We start from the raw sequence: 10,319 nt of genomic DNA on the forward strand, positions 1-10,319 counted from the left end.
TGAAATGAACTTCCTTAATTTTAATTCCTTTCTGTTTCCAAATGTCTCAAATTTTTTTGTAGAGAAGGTTTCAGTTTATTTATTAAATAAATACCCTGCATTTATATTCATGGAGAAAATATAGCATGAATTTTTTTCCCTTTTCAATTCCTCAGTCTTTGATTCTATTTCAGTTTGGACCAACCTCCCAGTCTATGTTCATCAACCTTGTTTCAAATGTATGACTGAACATGGAAAAAGAGGTCAAATCCTCTTGGTGTCAGAATTGACAGCAATAGATCATGAAAGATTTCCTGCAGACCTGTGTTTGCAGTTCCTTCACTTGAGCACTAGCCTCTGTTCTTTCTGTCCACAATGGAGATGGAAAATAGCTGGCTTCCTTACATTGCTTACTAGTTCAGCATAGCAGGATGTCAGGCACCATTTGCTGTCCTTCATGGCAAAGGCAAGGTAATTAATACAAGATAAACATGCCAGAGAAATAAAGTAGGAAAATACCTTACAGTAACTTGGGTGTGAAAAGAAATCCCTTTTGAACTTTCTAAAGGAAGACTCAGGTGACTTTGCATGGTTAATATTAGGAAGCTCATGTTATGGGGGAGGAAGTGTAAGGAGAATGAACATCTCTGAAGGAGTATAAAAGAATATGGAAAATTTCATCTCTCTGCAAAATTACAGTAAGTAATTTTTCATGTCCATTGTGATCCAATGATTTTTAGCCTGACTTTTATGCTTTATCTCTTAACTAATTCATGTTTAATTAGTAGAGTCTTCTCCTCTTAGAGAGTTTTACTTCTTAAATTTAAAAGTGTTATGCCTTATTCAATGTGAATAGATCATAGGATATTTAATAATGTATATTTCAAGAATCCTTTTTAAAAATAGGATTTTAATTTTAAATTAATTTTAGATCTAAGAAAAGTTTCAAAGGTAATCAGTGTTCCTAGATACCATACCTAGTTTTGCCATTGTTAGCATCCTACATCTCCTTGGTACATCAATCAAACCAACAAATTGACATTGATATATTATTATGAACTAAACTCCAGACATTATTTGGATTTCATTCATTTTCCCACTAATTTCTACTTTCTGCTCCAGGAGATCCAATGATCCTACACTGCATTTTGTTATCTTATTCCTTCAGTCTCCACTGGTATGTGACAATTGCCTAGTGTTTCCTTAGTTTTTCATTACCTTTGGAAGTTCTGGCCAGATGTCCTGTAGAATGTCTCCCAAATGGAGTTTAATGTCTTTCTCATCATTAGATTTCAGTTCCGGATTTTGTGGAAGAATATTACAGGTAAGATGCCCCTTTCTTCATAACATATCAGGTAGTACAAGGTGTCCATATGATGTTACTGGTGATGGTAGCCTACATCACTTATTTAAGGCAGTTTTCTCCACTGTTTTTCTCCACAATTTTTCTTTCTGAGCTTTATCCTCTGGAAGTAAGTCATTAAGTGTAGCTCATTCCCCAGTGGGTGGGGAAGGAGTAAGCTTTACCTCCCAAAGGGGTCAAAAGTCCTCTTTTCATTGTCCTGTGAATTTTTATTATTCAAGAGTCAATAAAATAATCACTATCAGAACAAATTCAATTGAGAAATCAGGTGATGCAATAAATTCTAAGTCTATTCATATACGCATTTATCAACCATATGAAGATTTCCACTAACTTTCCTAAAACTGTTGTAGTTCAATTTTCTTGTTACTTTTTAAATCAACTCTGGCTTGGTGGTGAACTTTTCCTGGGCAGACTCACAGATAAGCCTATTCATAGTCTAAAGAAATAAGTCATGTATTATGTGGTAAGAGTCAGAAAGAATGTTCCCAACTATTCTTGGTTTCCTGCATTGCTCCTTTCACAATTTAAGGTTAAACATGACCCATTTTGCCCTCTAGCAATACAGGCTCAGTGAATTTCCACAGGAGCTAATTCAAATGTGTGGCACAAGAAGCCTCCTAAGGCAAGGGATTTACTTTCACATTCTAACATCTTTGCCAATAAATCTGCCTGTGTCAAGCTCAATAAATATAAACAAGAAAAATGTTATTTTTTAAAGGCAATTTGATTTTTATTTCTGATTTTCTTTGGAAGCATAGGTGATCCAAACTAGCGATTTAAGATGGTATTCCTGCCCCACTGACCAGGAAACCTATGTCAAGTACCAGCTCTTTTATCTAGCTTTTTGTGAAGGCTGAGGGTTTTCTCCTCCATGAGGAACCCTTAGATGGCTCGCCTCTTCATAAACAGCTTTTAGGAACTTGTGACAACTAGACTGGTCAAATTTAACTTACTGATCAGACGTCCCTTTCTCCTTGCCCTATCATAAAATTTGGGTTTCTTCATAAGACTATTTATATAGTTTTGAGATGAGCCCCATTCCTAACTTCATTTATTGTACTAATATTCTTTTGCTTCTGTGAAAATGCCAATTGAAAGTTTTCATGTATCTTAAAAGTCACTTTAAATCCTTTTGTAAATAAGATGAAGCAAAAATATAGAAGCAAAATCACATTGTTGGTGATAGGGACACATGGCTACCCAGGAGAAATCTAGGTATAATTTGTTTTCATGTGGAGCTTCCAGGGTATTTAAAGAACTGTTATTTGTAACCCAACACTTTTAGGCACATATACTTATGGCTTTTTGGTCCCTTTTTTCTGGAAGTGTGATCCCAGCAGAGAGTAGTGGTCCAATGACTACTTAGACTAGAAGGTCCAAGCTGGGAGGGTTTTTTATTGTGACTGTCTGTCACATGGCATTGTCCCCCCAGTCCATTTAGAGGTAGAGCTCAAACAAGCAAATGGAAATAGAAAAGGTAGTATGTTAGGGATCCTTAACATAATGTGACCTATCACTTGGTTATAATGAATATTTTGTTCTTCTCCCCACCCTGGAATAATGACAGACTATTACCATGGGGCCATGACAAGTTTCATTCCCTTGAACTGTCTAGTTTTACCACTTTCCCTTGCTAAAAGTCACTTATTGGAGTCAGAGAAGCTGCAGACAATGCAAATAGAATGATTCCTATATGTCTCTAGGGATACAGTTTTCTGAGCTACACTACAAATCTACCAAGGGCATGAGAAAGAAGAAAGCAAAAAAAAATCATCTCTGCTAATTCAATTGTGGGTTTCCTTGGATCAAAGACTAACTACTATAGCATACCAAGTTCAAGACTTTACTCATAGGATGCTGGAGGCCCTCTCCTCATGATTTATATTAAGGCCTATATATGGTACACATGTGGCCTCTATGGAAGTACATTTAAAAGAGTCTTTTTTATCATGGGCAAACTAAGGAACAGCATCCAAGGAGGTCTTATTCTGGTGATGCTGTTTAAGCCCTAGAAGGTTGAAGGAAGTAAGGAAAATGAGTATAGGAAAGAAGAAGTTTAAAATATTGAACACCAAGTAGGTTTAAATCTTAAAGTGGAATATAAAATTTTCTAGCAAATTTGCAATTCCACTGGAACATACAGACAAACGATTCAAGTGCCAGGGAGCTTGGTTCCCAGGGCCTCAAGATAGGAAGGAAAAAATATGTATACATTGATGGGCATGGGTATCATTTTTAATTTTTTTTAACCCAAGGGTCCTAAAACATATTTTGCTCGATGAAAACAGTTGATGTTATCATTTTCTTGGTTCTTCTATGGAATTAGTAATGACTACAAATTTTACTATGTAACCATAAGTGTTCAAGAAATGGAATTTTCTATATTTGTCATAATTTTATTTCTATCTCAAGCCTTTGCCCCATTGGTAGTTGACCCTTATTCAATTTGAAATAATCTTATAATAATCATAGTTTCCTGGGTCAGTTGAATTACCTTTTACCCAAACCTTTCTCCCCACATCTTTTTGAAACAGTATTTAATTTCTCAAAATAAGGGAAATGAATATCTGAACAAAGTATTGATATTGAGTATTCTCTCTCTTCAGTTTCATCTTTCTTCCCTGAAGTAGTAAATCCCAAATGTTTTGGCTATCCAGGTTAAGAAAAATGTGATTTGTAGAAAAATCAACATACCAATAGATCAGACAATTATGCATAATCTGTATTGGAACATTTCTCCCTCTTATCTACCTTCTTCCATTCTTCCTCTTCCATCTCTTCCTCTTCATCCACCTTTTCTTCCTCTTCTTCCTCCTTGTTATCTTTTTCTTCCAGCTGTTTCTTTTATAGTTGATCTTTATTATTTTCTTCTGCAGCTAGAAGGAGAAAGAAAGATGAAAATTACCTCAATTAGGGTTTCTTCTTGCTCAGCAACTAGTGCATGTTGGATGAGATGGACACAGATCATATGGTCAGGTGATTTACTATAATTTTCTGTTATTTTTTAATTAAAACTTTTCTTTGTGTTCCTTTGCAAATTTTCTCAAGATCATGTACACTGACTTGGAGTTATGCATTTTAGAAGCTGCAGAGAATGTGCCATAGTTATAAATATTACAGGAAAATAGTCAAAACTCAAGTTCAGCTAAATGAGTCAGCTAAATGAGTGAAAATTGAGAGATGACTTTAAATAACAGGCTTTGTGCTAATTCATTTGAGTTGATTGTCTAGAGTTCTCTTATTCTGAGAATTGACACTCTCTCATCCTCATGTATTATTCTGTCCTTGTTCCAGACTAGAGTTGGCTGACCAAGCTGAACCTGTTAGTCTCTCTGAGACTTTGGGATCCAGGATAGAAATTCTAGGTACAGTTGGAGGAAGTTATAAATGTGAGTAGTGTCGTATTTTGTATTTATTATAAAGACTGAGATGGCAGAAAATACTGCTAAGCAATGAACAAATTCAAGAAGCAGAAAAAAAAGAACAAATATTCTAATGGTTTTTGAGGCTTTGGTTTCAGTTTTTCCCTTTGGCTTAAGTTTCAATATGTTACTTGCAACCAAACAAGTCCTAACCAATACTTGCCAATGCCTTTTATGCCAAGATAATTCACATTGACTCTATTACCATCCTGTAGAGGAGCAAATGACTTGGTATTTTTCACTAGCCATGTGAAGTCATTTCTCTATCCATGTGGTTTCGTTTAGGAGTTGAGGCACAAAAAGAAAACCACGTGTTTACAACTTCAAAATTCTGGAGCCCTTTAAATTATCAGAGAGACATTAAAAATGATACAAGCGATATTGATTGAATTTTAGTTTGACCAATCAAAAGTTTTAAAGTATAATGAATATTTTTGTCAACTTACCTTTGAACAGTCTGCTTACTGCTGGTGAAAGAAAACATATCTGCTTTTTTGTTGTTGTTATTTTTAAATAGGTTTTTGAGAATATGCAGTTTTCCTCCTAAAAATGAAAAATTCTATACATGAACTTTGTTTTCTGTTTAATTAACTCCTTTTTCTAGAAAGGTGAATTTAAGCTGGCCAGAAAAAAAAAGATGGAAAACCATGAATCTATGCAAACTATTGGCTGGCATAACTTAAACAAGGTATTTAGTTGTAATTCAAATCTCAACACTGCTCTGCAACTTGAGTTAATTATCCAATTCCTTACTCACTCAGTTTTCTTATCTACAAAATGAGGATAAGGACACCTACCTCATTGGACAATTGTGAATAAGTAAATGACTTCATATGTACAGGTCATGAAGAATAGTACCTTGCATTAGATGTGTACATCATTTGTGCATGTGATGTGTAAAACAGCTCAATTCATGTTAGCTATTGTTTGCTCAGACAGAAATGCTAGAAAACATACAGTGTTGATTGTCCTTGCTAGAAGTACATTTGGAGTACAATTAGCCCTTCAACAAATGGATATTTCACATTACTCCATTTGTGTAATATTTTCAAGGTATTGAAAAACTAAATTAAAGCTTAAACCGAAAGAAAAAATGCACACCCTATGCAACATTTAGGAATAATAGGGGGCTGTCACAAAGTCTAACAATACAGACTGCCAAATTATCAGTATCCTGGGGACTCTGCCCATACGAAGTCTTAAAATAGACTTATTCTTTTCCTTTTTTTATTTTGTAACAGAACCCCTATTTTTTTGTGATAAGCATTCCATATGATTCAACTGGGAATTAAACTGAATCATCTTCTTCCAAGCCACAAGGTGGGCACATGATCAAGGACTAGCCAGTAAGAATATCCTGTCCAGAGCTGTGAGGAAAAGCATTCCCTCTGTAATAGGATGTGAGCTTTTGATTACTGGCCATGATCCACCAAAGTGAAGAGACCTATTGGATAAAGAGAGATGAGATCTTGATAGATTTCTCTGAGATTCTGTATTTCAGCCTTACTTTGGGGGGGGGGTGGAGTATCATCTGAATTTTAGTGATATAGCTCTCTAATATTTTTAGTTAATTTTTTTTCTTTATACTAGTTTAAGTAAGGTCTTAAATCATTCCCAACTGAAGTTTCAGATGACTATATATAGCTATTCTGTGTTTCCTTTTAGAAGCTAAAGTGTAGCATTCACATTTTGCTTTTAGAAGAATGGAATACAATAATATCTGCTCTCCTCCTCAATAGAAAAAAGCAAAGAGGCATTTGGTTATTCTCTTTTTCCCCTAGTCCAGTTAAATTTAAGAATTAGAAAATTTGGCTAACTAGAGAAGATTGAAAAAAGAATCAAGAAACAGATTTTAATTAAAAAAAAAACATTTTAACAAATTGGTGTTAATTCTAAGTTCACCAAAGTCAAATATGGAGCCATCTTAAAAATATAGGTTTTAGAATGAAGACTTCCAAATTCATGAAGCAGGAGATTATGTCAAATTTAGTTATCTGCCCTACACTGAGATCACACAGCAGTATCAAAGGTAGGCTTTAGTTCAATTGGAAAAACATTCTGATATTTCACTCAGAAGCACATTAGACTTTATCTGAACATGTAAATAAATTATTTATAAGAACATGTAAATAAATTATTTTAAACCCAGCAAAAAGAATGAGAAAGCACTGAGTACATCCTAACCCTGTGTCCTATCCCCTGCCCCATTTTCCTATCCCCTTTAAAATGAGTAATCCTCATTCCAGCAATATGTACTGGGTGAGAAAGGGCCAGCAGGTGGTTTGGTGGCAGAAAACTCTTTAGAATGTCATGAAAGACTCTTTCCTTTGGGAATAGTTAGGACACTTCCATCTGCCTAACTAACATCCACCCAAGGCAAAAGTAAAAGAAAATTAAATTCTCTCTACCCATCCCTTTCTTCATCATACCATCTCCTACAGAAACACTGCTTTCCAATTTTTGTAGCTCTCCACACTTCCTTGAATGCTCAAATATTCAGAGGATGTGGGAAAACACCAGTAACTGGAAAGATTGAAGTTTGGTCATACTTATCAACTCTAGACATGTGTTGTGACAAGAGCCATATATAGTACACAAGGTCTAATTGTCCAAAACTACCTATCTTTTAAACCTATCACAAGTCTTGCCACTTTCATTGACCTTCCCAATTATTTTAGTTTTTGAAAATTTCTTAATTTTCCTGAACTAGTAGAAGGGCTGATTGTAAATGGTCTTATGATGTTTTCTATTTTTTAGTGTATAGGACTTTCTGATAAAATATATAGTCTTTAGGGGAAAGTATACAACTACTTTTATTTAATTCATTTTCACCCAGTAGCTCATCTTGTTCTAGGTTAAATGTATATGAATGGAGACTTTCCAGTAGTCTTACATGTGTCAATTAATGCTGGTTTCTTCTATACGTTCTATAAATCTTTGCAAAACAGCACAAAGTTACTATCTACAATTTCAGACCAGACTGTACACTCTTAAGCAGCCATATAATTAATAAAACTAATTAAAATTGTAAAGAAAGCCAGCAAATAACACAATCACTGTTGTAGCACAATCATTCCATATTATTCGCTTAAGTACTTATTTGCTTAAGTACTCAGGTAAAACCTGGCTCTGCATCTTGTGGAGAACTTAAAAGATCAGTAGGTTAATATGGAGAAAGGAAGTGAGAAGTTTATAAAGGAATTACTTCAAAAGTAAAAGCAAATTAAATTCTCTGGAAAAACAAAAAGAAAAGCAAAAGGATAAGATAAAAGGAAAATTACTGATGTGTGCACAAATATGCATATATTATTTTTCTGTGTGTCCGTATACAAACACATAAGAGGAATGCAAGGAAATCTGTTTCTTTTTATGGTTGACTCTTCTGTGTGTAGTGGGATTTTCTGGTTACATCTGAGCTAAATATTATGGCAAATAGCAGAACACAGTAGTTATTGCACATGATTGTCTGTGAACTGGGTGGGCAGGAATTTTTCATTTCATAAATCATTTCAGCTTGCTGCTCTAATTTCATAGCACTGAGAGACTAAAAAAAGCTCAAGAAGGAAAAACGTGTTTTGTGTCTCATCGTAGTCTACCCTTCCCAGTTTAGATAGGTCTTTAGTGTTAATGACCAGTTGTTTTTTTTTTTTTTTTTTAAGATGTTTCAAACTATCATTATTGTTCTGGTTTTGAAGCAAATTATTATGCTTTCTTATTTATTTTCTTCCTTACCAGGGAAATGTAGTACCAAAGCAATTGGGCATACTGCTCCCTTCCTTTATTTATGCTTATTTATAGGGCAATCTGTATCAATGAAATAATGCTATATTATTTTCTTGCTGATTGCTTCATGTTCATAGTTCAAACTTCCAGCCAAGGTCCTAAAGTGGTTTTGCCCTTATTTAAGATTTTCTGCTTCAGACATTCTATTACAGCTTTGCAAATAAGTACCTCCCCAGCCTCAACTTGGTACAAAGGTAATTTAGTAATTTAAATAAACACCCTTGCCAATCTGTTTCCTCCCTTCTAGGAGACTGGGGAAATAGTTTCCCTCATATTTCAGGGTTTTTCCCACTTTTTAAAAATAATCCTTTAGCTTTCAACCAAGAGATCTTTTTTATTTGCCCCTTTCAATGCTTTATTCACTCAAATTACTCAATACAATTATACTCTATAGATTCTTACTCAAAAAATAACAATCCTTAATTCTAGGCACTGCAATAGACATAATCCATTCACAGCAAAAAAAAAATAGATTGATTAATTTACTGCTAACTATTCTAGAATAATCCTAAGCACTGCAAAACACACTTAATCATTACAAGCTAGTGACAGACATTCCCTCTGTGTGCTGTTTATTTTTTATTATTTATTTTTTTAATAGTTGTGCATGACAATACACTGATTTCAACCAAGAGATCTTTAGGTAAATTGTCTTTAATATGTTTCCAGGACAGATACAGAACACACAGTGGGACAAAGACTAATAAAATGAGTAAAAATTTTGCTTAACAGCAAATGTAATGACTATAGTTTTGGAATTTGCCTACTGTGTGGGTTAGAAATTTAATTCAGTTCTCTAGACTATGTGGTTATCATGATTAATCAAAATCTAGAACTATAGAACTATGGCATCCTGTCTTCTGCCAGGAACTCCCCATGCCCCTTCTCAGTGGCATTTCCCACAACAGTAAAAAAATAAACAAACAACAAACAAAAAACTGTCTTTAAGTTTTTCCTGTATTCTAATCTTGCCTTTTCCCCTAGCATTTCGATAAAGCCCTCATATGTTTACTAATCTCACATTTAGAATTGGTTAACAGAAACTAGTATACAAACGTCAAATGAAAAAAAAAGGTACCCCTTATACTTAAACAAACCTTTAAATTCACCATGTTATTGCTAAAATGAACAGAATCACAGCTGTGCTGTGTTAACATGGAAACAGCCTCTGTGCTAAGTGAGCTTTTGTTGGTTTTAGTCAGTAGGTTTCTGATTGAATTTTCATGAACATTTTGAGTATCATTTGCTCTTAATTTCTTCTGCGACCATGCAAACCACACTACTCAGTTAACCACTGTGATTTGATTTCAAGAAAGTTAAAAAGAATTACATAAAAACAAATTCATTATTATTACATGGCTGAATTTAGTGTGATTCTTCTTGTATTGCTTGATTTTTTGAAAGGAAGTGTAAAAATTGAAGCAATATGAGAATAATCCCTTGTTCCAAGCTACAAGATAGAGAACTAGTAACACAAGCAGAATTAAATCCTTTATTTTTATTCAATGTGATTAGTTTGTGTAAGTATGGACTTGCTTAAGTAAAAGATACAAATTCTTGATTTAACTATTATAACTCATGAGGGGGAATAAAAAAGTCAAAAAAGTCAAGTGAGCTGGCCGTGGGGGCTTGCGCCTGTAATCCCACTGGCCCAGGAGGCTGAGGCAGAAGGATCGCAAGTTCAAAGCCAGCCTTAGCAAAAGCAAAATGCTGACAACTCAGTGAGACCCTGTCTCTAAATAAAATACAAAAAAAAAAAAAAAAAAAAA

General features: G+C 34.4%; 1 long non-coding RNA gene across 2 annotated transcripts in view; it reads left to right on the forward strand.

Moving 5' to 3' along the window:
• The first annotated feature begins 431 nt into the window (after window positions 1-431).
• The window catches only part of LOC125618035, a 59,491-nt gene continuing 49,603 nt past the window's right edge, over window positions 432-10,319 (forward strand). Inside the window, exons 1-4 of one of the 2 annotated variants that reach the window (XR_007349231.1) lie at window positions 432-677; window positions 1,102-1,303; window positions 4,222-4,321; window positions 4,640-4,734. This is a non-coding gene — a long non-coding RNA (uncharacterized LOC125618035). The remainder of the gene's footprint in view (window positions 678-1,101; window positions 1,304-4,221; window positions 4,322-4,639; window positions 4,735-10,319) is intronic. The other variant, XR_007349232.1, reaches the window with a different exon arrangement.

The sequence above is a fragment of the Marmota marmota genome, unplaced genomic scaffold (assembly GCF_001458135.2).
Source record: "Marmota marmota marmota unplaced genomic scaffold, marMar, whole genome shotgun sequence".
Lineage (NCBI taxonomy): Eukaryota > Metazoa > Chordata > Mammalia > Rodentia > Sciuridae > Marmota > Marmota marmota.